This window comes from Callithrix jacchus, chromosome 3 (genome assembly GCF_049354715.1).
Source record: "Callithrix jacchus isolate 240 chromosome 3, calJac240_pri, whole genome shotgun sequence".
Lineage (NCBI taxonomy): Eukaryota > Metazoa > Chordata > Mammalia > Primates > Cebidae > Callithrix > Callithrix jacchus.
Window position 1 is genome coordinate 177425352 of NC_133504.1, and position 9207 is coordinate 177434558.

Here is a 9207-nt window from a genome sequence, read left to right on the forward strand (position 1 = left end):
CATTCGTGTGCATGTGTCCTTGTAGTAGAATGATTTATAGTCCTTTGGGTATGAGTGTGACTTTATTTCGAAATAGAGCTAAAGGAAAACTGTTTCTCCATTCACAGCACTTCAGACACAAAAATCTGTGTGGTTTTCACTTCAAGAAATTCTCTAATTCTATGCAGACACCAACTGGGTGCCCTGCAATTTAATTCCACTCTGACACCAACTACCTAGAGTCAATCCAGACCTCACAGGTTAAGGGCTCTGTCCCACAAGACTGCTCCTCACTTTAGACACTAATTGCAAGTAGTCAGCTCCTGGTTTACTTCTGTATGACTTGGCTGCAAATCAGGGGCTCCCAGGACCCCTCCACCTTCGGTATGACCATTTGCTATAACAGCTCACACAATTCAGAGAAACACTTTGCTTCCTATTACTGGTTTATTATGAAGGAAATTATAAAGAATGACAAATTACTGTTAGATGAAGAGGTACATAGGGCAGGGTTCTGAAGGGTTCCAAGCACAGGGCTTCTGTCCCTGTGGAGTTTTGGGTGAGCCACCCTGCTGGCATGGAGATGTATTCACCAACCCAGATGCTCTCTGAACCCCTTCCTTTAGGGCTGTTAACTTAAAAAAATCACACAATTTTTACATTTGGAAAAGGAGATTTATTTCTTGTAAAGGGTTATAGCCTGTGAGGTGGCTATCCCACCAGCTGGGAAGTGTGCTTCAAGCAAAAGGCAGAGGCAGGCGTTGAAGGAGAAGGTTGAGGTTAGAGATTTAGCTGAACAGGTGCTAAACACACATACTCAATGGGCAACGGGAGGAGCTGTGACTATTCATGAAGGTGGCCCTGAGGCAGGAGTATTGAACAAATATGCATGTTACATACAACCTGTGTTCACTTTGGGGTGGAGACTTAACATTTAAATATATGGCAGTTAGGCCGTATAAGTCAAGAGGGGTTTTCAGGAAGTGACAGCACTTCTGTTCTCAGCCTCTGTAAATTGGCCACAATCAGGTCTTGGTCAGTGGTCTTCTTACCAGAAGAAAGTGATTGAAATCGGTCTCTTGTCTAATCAAAGCTGTAGTTATGGTTTTCGGAACAGTAGAGTCAGGCAGCATCTCATGGCGAGCTACAACTTGTTTTAATATCGCTTGTCTTGAAGCCAGTGTTTGTTTCACAGCTAGAGAAAAAGAAAACCTTGTCGCAATTAGAACATAGTTTATTCTTTGAGTATAGAGGTGCATGACTTTTTTCCTTTGAGAAAAAGCCTCACTCTGTCACCCAACCTGGAGTGTGGTGGCACAATCATGGCTCACTGCAGCCTCAACCTCCTGGGCTTAAGCAATCTTCCTACCTCAGCCTCCTGAGTAGGTGGGACCCCAAGCACACACCACCACATCTGGCTCATTTGTGTGTGTGTGTGTGTGTGTGTGTGTGTGTGTGTGTGTGTGTGTTTTGTAGAGATGAGATTTTGCCATATTGCCCAGGCTGGTCTATAACTCTTGGGCTTCAGTGGTCCACCCACTTGTCCTCCCAAAGTGCTGGGATTATAGGTACGAGCCACTGCTCTGGGTCATGACTTAACCCTTGTCTGGCATGGCCATAGGTCTTATTTATAATTTGATATCTTAGTGCCACAGAGTTGGTTCTACTGGTCTTATGGTCTCTATTTTAACATTAATGCTGTACACTTGTGCCTACCTTGCAAAAGGAAAAAACTGTAACAAGGAGTGGCTGATCTCCCAATCCCATCATGGCCAAGAACTCAGTTTTCAAGGTTTCTCTGGGGTCCCATTGGCCAACAGGGGGTCCATTCATTTGCTGGATGGGCTTAGGATTTGATTTTCCGTCTACAGCTCCAAGACCAAATATAACAAAGATGCTCCTGTCACTCCTATCACTCAGGAAATTACAAGAATTTTAGGACCTCTGTGTCAAAACACAAGGGCAGGCTAGAATCTATGTTTCTTACTATGTCACAGGACTTCTGCGGATGAATGCATTACAATGAGGGTCATTAGGGTGGGTCCTAATTCAATATGACTAAATCATTATGAAAAGGAGTTTGGGCACAGAGCCACAACCAGGCACATACAGAGGAAAGATGATGTGAAGACAGAGCCAAGGAATGCCTGCAGCTACCAGAAGCTCACAGAGGCCTGGAACAGATCCCTCCTCAGAGCCCTCAGAAGACTCCAACCTGCTTTGAAACCAGTATCTTGATTTTGGAGTTCCGGCCTCTGTAACTGTGGGACAATACTCTTCCCCTGTTTAAGCCACCCAGGTGGTGTTACTTTGAAAGCCCCAGGAAATGAATATAAGGATCTATGGCATTTTTCAGTTGAACAAACTGAAGTCTAGACTTTCTGTGATTTTCCCACCTTGTAGTTAATGTAATTAGGTCCAGAAATAATAAGAGCTTCTGACTCCCATATGAGTTACATGATAATGGGAGACGAACTAAATAGTCCAGGTTATTTACAAAGCCCTGGTTTCCAAATTGTTTCACTCTATTGTCTGCCAAAAGACAAACAAACAAAGAAAAAAACCTGTTTTGTCTGCTCTGCAAGCATCTTCGGGATGTGGTTCTTGACAGTCTTCCCAGTATTATCTTCTGGCCTCTCAGATTTGAGCGCTATATACTAGCCTAGGGTTTGCTAAATCATATGTATCAGGTAAGATTGTGCTAGGCTGCATGTAATGCACCCTTATATATAATGGCTTAACTGGAGGCAGGGCTACAGTACCTGCAAAAAAAAGGCCACAGGGACCAGGCTTTGTCCAGCTTTCTGCTCTGCCACTCAGCATATTCCTCTTCATTCTCACAGGCTGGAGGTGGCTGCCACACTTCCAGGCACTGAATCCATGCTCCAGAAAAGAGGAAAAGGGAGAGAGGGATAGGATGATGAAAATGCAAAAGGCACCTGCCAGTTAAATCTATCTTTTTCATAAGGAAAACAACAGCCTTACCCAAAGTACCATCCAGTTAACATAGATTTATTGGCCAGAATTCGGTCACACAGGCGACCCAAGGGATGTCTGCAAAGGAGTTTGGAGAAGTGAGCATTTATAAATTGGGCACAGTGCTTCCTCGAACAAAATGTATTTCTATTAATATAAAGCAGGGAAGAAGGAACATTTCACAGTCTACTAGCAGTGTCAGAAACAACACAGGGCACATGAAGTCCGTGGTGCATAGAAAACTATTTTTTACACTTATAATGATTAAGCATGTATTTTAATATGTATTAGAAAAATGGTTAAGCTATCAGCCTTGAGATTTTACAAATATTTTTGTCTAGAATGATATTAAGGTTGGCAGCAGAGCAAGAAGGTAAATTGATTCAAATAAGATGATACGTAAAATTGTATTGCTGCTTTGAAAAGATAACACAAGACACTTAAATCATTGCCATTTGGGATATGCTGGGATTAACGCATTGCATTTCCGAAAACATGTCTGACCACTTTAATTCTCTTTGCATATGCATATGTCATCCTGAAATTACCTTCCCCTAGCTTTTCTATCTGGAGAAATCCTAAATGCCTACAAAACTCTTTCTAAAGGTCTCTTCCTTTGTAATGCCTTCCTAAAGGTTTTCAGTTAATTGTCACCTCCTCTAAGTTTCCTCTAAAATTTGGTATATATACCTGTAAGTGCCTTTATCTCCTTGTATAAGTCAGCATTGTCTTTAATAATGCTTGATCACAAACAATCGCCAGAGCTTAAAGGTGTACCAACTACAGATAACTACTTCTCATTCATGTTGCACCTGTGGGTTTGATGCTGTAGCCCTGCCAACCCGTGGTTGAGGTGGGGTCTGACTCATAAGTTTTCTCGCTTTAAGTGTCAAGGCTGAAAGAGAATCTTTACTTTCCACCTGCAATCACAAATGTGAAGTTCTCATGGTGGAAGGCAGAAATCTGAGAGAAAATCTGGAGAGCACGTGAAATACCTGTTAACACCTCTCCTGGGAGCTGCTAAACCATCCTTTTCACCCACAATTGCGTAGACCAAAGCGGATCAGATCACCAAGTCTAAAATCAAGCAGGCTCCCCTCTTTGTGGAGGAGTGAGAGCAGATATGTGCTGGATAATAATACAAATCTCCCTACTCCCAATGTTACAACAATTTATTTATACCCCTGTCTCATCACTAGACTGTGCTCTTCCAAGGCAGAGGCTCGGTCTAATCAACATTTGTCATGGCTTTCAAGGAATCTTAACCCAAGTTAAAATCCTAAAACTCACTTTACCAGATTCCCTTGCAGCTAGAATAGCTAGGCATATGACCTGTTCTCCCCCAGTCAGATGAACTCATGGGAGCTTTATCTTCATATATTATGTCCCAAAGCAGGGAACTATGCCAAATCCATTTCCAATAAGATGGATATCTGATGTTCAGCAATGACCGCAGACTAGGGAGCTTCTTTACCATGGTTGCCACAGAAGGTTCATTAGAGCAGTCCTGCAGTAGAAACTGGCACTGTGACTACCAATATTGGCCAAGAGCTGGCCTGCCAGAGATTCTATTAGCTAGCAAATATTCTTTGAAAAATTCCTTTCCTGCCTAAATTAGCTACAGTAGGTTCCGCTGTTTGCAACTATGAACCTGACTGATATACTAAGTCTTACCACAATGCCCAGTACAGAGTATGTGCTATAGGTTTGCTGGAAGAAAGTAATTAATAAGATTGAGAATCACTAATTTACTCAGGCACTTACTGCATGCCAGGTGCCACTTTAAAAGAGATCTTAATTAATTTTTTATTCAATCTTCACCTTTGAGGTAGATACTATTTTTGTTCCCATTGTGAGATCAAGACACTGCAGCATAGAGAGGTTAAAAATAAATAATGATCAAATCATGAAATGTTAATCAATAGTTCCTCTAAAAGACATTATTTATCTAGCACTGCTTAAATTAAAAATGTGGTCCCCACAACTTTGCAGATCTCTGACTTAGTCAAGACCTCCATTCCTGAAAGGCTATGTGGAAACTCATGGCATCATTATTATTATTATTATTTTTGTCCATCAACCCATTTAGGTAACATTTAGCAAATACTTGATTTGATTCAGTCACTTAACACTTATATTCTCCTCCAGTTCTCATTTCATCACATAAAATTATATTCTCGTTGAATAATCTCTGGGGGATGAAGGACTGAAATAGCTTCTAAGAACATTGCTTCAGTAGTTCCACCAGCCTCATTAGAAAAATGGTTCCGAGATAACTCAGGTGTTATTTTTAAGTTGTTGCTTAGTGAATTAACTCTTCAGCAGCTTTCAAAGGTAAGTATTACCAATTCCATTTTGCTGATCTTCTGTTCCAAGACCAAATATCCACAATTCAGGTGGAGTAAATTCTGCAATATGCTGGAAGATGATAATTTAGAACAACTTTTCTGTATCATCTTTTAAAATTAATTCAGCTCATTTTATTGATGTAGGGTAGATTTCAGCATAAAAAGGAAACTGATATGCAAAGAAGTTTACAATCTGGATAATTTATATTGATTTATCTCTGGACTTCTGTGCAAGGATGTTCCTCCCCAAAAGACATTTGCATGAAGAAAATTGACTCTTTCCCATAGACTGCCAGCCCTTTCATTCCCTCTGTGTGTGCTGGTTTTGAGTCTTCTTTTTGCTATTTTTTTGTTCATTAGGAAAGAAGGAAGCTAACAATGGTATGAGTGTCCACACTGAGTGGTATTGAGTAGGAAACATAATCTCAATTTTCACAATGACCAATTGAAAGGGGATGACGCTGAGGATCATAGTCATTAAATGACTAGGGCTAGATTTGAGATTTGAACTTCTAGTGCAGTGTTCATTGTATTAGACCATGTGGTTCTGAGCCCAAACACATTAATGCAATTGAAAGACATCTGCACTTTGAAACAAGATGAAAATTCTTGGAAGCACAAAGAGATGAAGCAAAAGGCGAGATCAGATGCAGAGGGGTCTTCTCTGAGTATGTTGGCCGACAGGTAGGGCACAGGCAACTTCCTACTTAGGCTGCATAAGACCAGCTCTACATGTTTTGTGAACTACTGTGAGGTGCTCTTTTGAGGTTAGAGTGTTTCATTCAAGAAAATAATTCATCCAGAGACTGACAAATCCTGAAACTAAATCAACTTCAATGCCTGTTGCAGGATTCCTTCAAGCTCCCACATAAATGACATTTCCTTCGAGCCTTCTACCTAATAAAGAAAAAAAAATGATCTTTGACAGTCATTGAAGGCTAATACTCAGTAATTAGTGAATTCATTTATCCATTTAAATGGGTAATCACTGGCACAGCAAAATATCCTGATGGCCACAACATGCAGATCAGCATGTCTAAAGACTAAGAGCAAGGGTTCTGGAACTACAAGACCTAAGTTTGAATCCTGCCTCTGCCATCTCTATGTGTTCTTAAAATCTTCTATATCCTTATTGACTTTTCTTCCTGCCTGTTCTATCAACTATAGAAAGAGGGGTGTTGAAATCTTCAACTATAAGTATGAATTGTTTTTATCTTTAGCCATTCTATCAGGTGCTTCTTTTTTTTTTTTTTTTTTTTTGAGACAGAGTTTCACTTTTGTTACCCAGGCTGGAGTGCAATGGCACGATCTCGGCTCACCGCAACCTCCACCTCCTGGGTTCAAGCAATTCTCCCGCCTCAGCCTCCTGAGTAGCTGGGATTACAGGCACGTGCCACCATGCCCAGCTAATTTTTTGTATTTTTAGTAGAGATGGGGTTTCACCAAGTTGACCAGGATGGTCTTGACCCTTGACCTCGTGATCCACCCACCTCGGCCTCCCAAAGTGCTGGGATTACAGGCGTGAGCCACCGTGCCCGGCCCTCAGGTGCTTCTTTATATATTTCGACACTTTTCTAAGCAATGATATCAGCCATTTAGTACAGTCCTAAAAAACTGAGAGTCCTTGGGATTTAACCATGTCAATATCATCTTTGTTTAAATTAAAGCTGAAAAAACTAAATTTCTTAAGATTAGGAAACAAAAAAAAAAGAGTCAAAATGACCCAAATCATTCACCTGTAAGGTGAATGGCTGGTGATTTTCCAATGAAACTGTCACAAAATTCCCTAGTTTGATGAGCAGAATGAGCAGTAACATTGTTTATTGGTGGTGGAGAAGAACTTTTTGGTAAAGGTTTTCTGCTTCTGCTAAAGCTTTCACTAATTTTCAAAACACTCTCATCATAAGCAAATGTTACCATTCTTTGATCTTTCAGAAAGCTGACAAGCAAAGAACATCCCAGAAAAACTATTGCCATGACCTTTGCTCTTGTCCAGTTAGTTTTTGCATTCACTGGGCTACTTCCACCTCCTGATAGCCATTGCTTTGATTGTGCTTTGTCTTCAGGATTGCACTGGCAAAGCCATGTTTCATCTCTTGTTACAATTCTTCAAAAAAAGTTTCAGAATCTTAATCCCACTTGTTTAAAATTTCCAAAATTTCCACTGAAAGCTCTGTTCTTGTCTGTATCTTACCTGGACACAGTGGTTTTGGAACCCATTGGGTGGAAAGATTACTCAACTTTAATTTTTCAGTTAGAATAGTGTACATTGAACTAATTGAGATGTCTATGATATTGACTGTTGTTTATTCTGTTGATTTCTGGTTCTCTTCAGTTAGAACACAAAAAAGATAAATTTCTTTCTTGCAAATTGATGTGGATGATCTGCCACTGTAGACTTCATCTTCAACATTGTCTTGTCCACTGTGGACTTCATTGTCTCATCCTTTTTAAAACAAGTATCCCATTTGTAAATTGTTATGATTTTTCCACTGCCTAAAGGACTTTTTAAAAATATTTCTCATAGTGTAGGTATGCTGATGATGATTTCTTTTAGCATTTGAATATTTGAAAAAGTTTTTGCCTTTGTTTTTAATAATTTTTATCTGAATGTAAAATTCTAGGTTAACAGTTTTTAAAGAAATTAGTATTGAAATATTATTGCCTCACTATCTTTCTTTAAAATGTTGTCATTCTTCACTTCATTCCTCTGAACATAAAGTATCTTTTTAGTATGAATATTTTTAAGATTTTCCCTTGACCTGTGGTTCTGAGCAATTTGACAATGGTACATCTTGGTTTTGTTTTCTTTGTAATTTTTGTGCTTTGGGTTCATTGAGGTTCTTGGATCTGTGGATTTACAGATTTTATTCGAATTTATACATTTTCCAGCCATTATTTCTTTAACTATTTTATCTATTTCTCTTTCTCTTCTTTCCTTCAGGACTAATTACACATATATTAGGCCACCGGAAGTTGCAGCATGGTTTAATGATGCTCTGTTCATATTTTTTATTATTATTGTTCACCTTTTATTCCATGTTTATTTTTTAATAGTTTCTATTGCTGTGTCTTCAAGTTAATTAATCTTTAATTCTTCAACATCTAATTTACCATTAATTCTGTCAAGTGTATTTTCTATCTCAGACATTGTAGTTTTTATCTCTAGAACATTGTATTGGGTCTCTTTTATATATTTTATGCCTGTAGTTAATTTTTTTGAACCCATAGAATGCAGTTAAAACTGTTTTGATGTTCTTTTCTACTAATTTGACATCTCTGTCAGTTCTGTTGGTTTTCATTGATTGACTTTTCTCCTTACTATGGGTCATATATTTCTGTTTCTTTGCATGTCTCATAAGTTTTGATTAGATGCCAGATACTGTTAAATTTACCGTGTGGTGGTGGATGTTTTTGTGTTTATATAAATATATGTGGACTTTGTTGCAGGACACAGTTGATTTATTTAAAACACTTTGATCATTTCCACTTTTGCTTTTTCCCCCCAGTACTGCTTTTAAGGTTTATTAATATATGACAAGAACAACATAGGCTTATATGTTAGCCACTACTAAGAAAAAGTCCTTTGGTGTACTCCACTCAATGGCCTATGAATCATGAGGCTTTTCCAGTTTGACTAGTGGGAACATACAGTATTCTGATCCTGTGTGAGCTCCAAGCACTGATTTTCCTAAACCAAGCTTGTTCAATCCACAGCCCATTTGCCACATGCAGCCCAGGATGGCTTTTAATGCAGCCCAACACAAATTTTTAAACTTTCTTGAAACACTATAAAATTTTTTTTGCATTTTTTTTTAGCTCATCAGCTTTCATTTGTGTTAGTGTATTTTATGTGTGGCCCAAGAAAATTCTTCCAACGTGGCCTAAGGAAGCCAAAAGATTG

At 39.1% G+C, this 9207-nt stretch overlaps 1 long non-coding RNA gene across 1 annotated transcript; it reads right to left on the bottom strand.

Annotated features, from left to right (window-relative positions):
- Positions 1 to 660: 660 nt before the first annotated feature.
- Positions 661 to 3236, bottom strand: LOC118152104 (uncharacterized). Its single transcript, XR_004740454.3, has 3 exons — positions 2965 to 3236; positions 2742 to 2862; positions 661 to 1174 (listed from the first exon to the last, which is right to left on the bottom strand). It is a non-coding gene; the product is annotated as an uncharacterized LOC118152104 (long non-coding RNA).
- Between the last annotated feature and the right edge of the window lie 5971 nt (positions 3237 to 9207).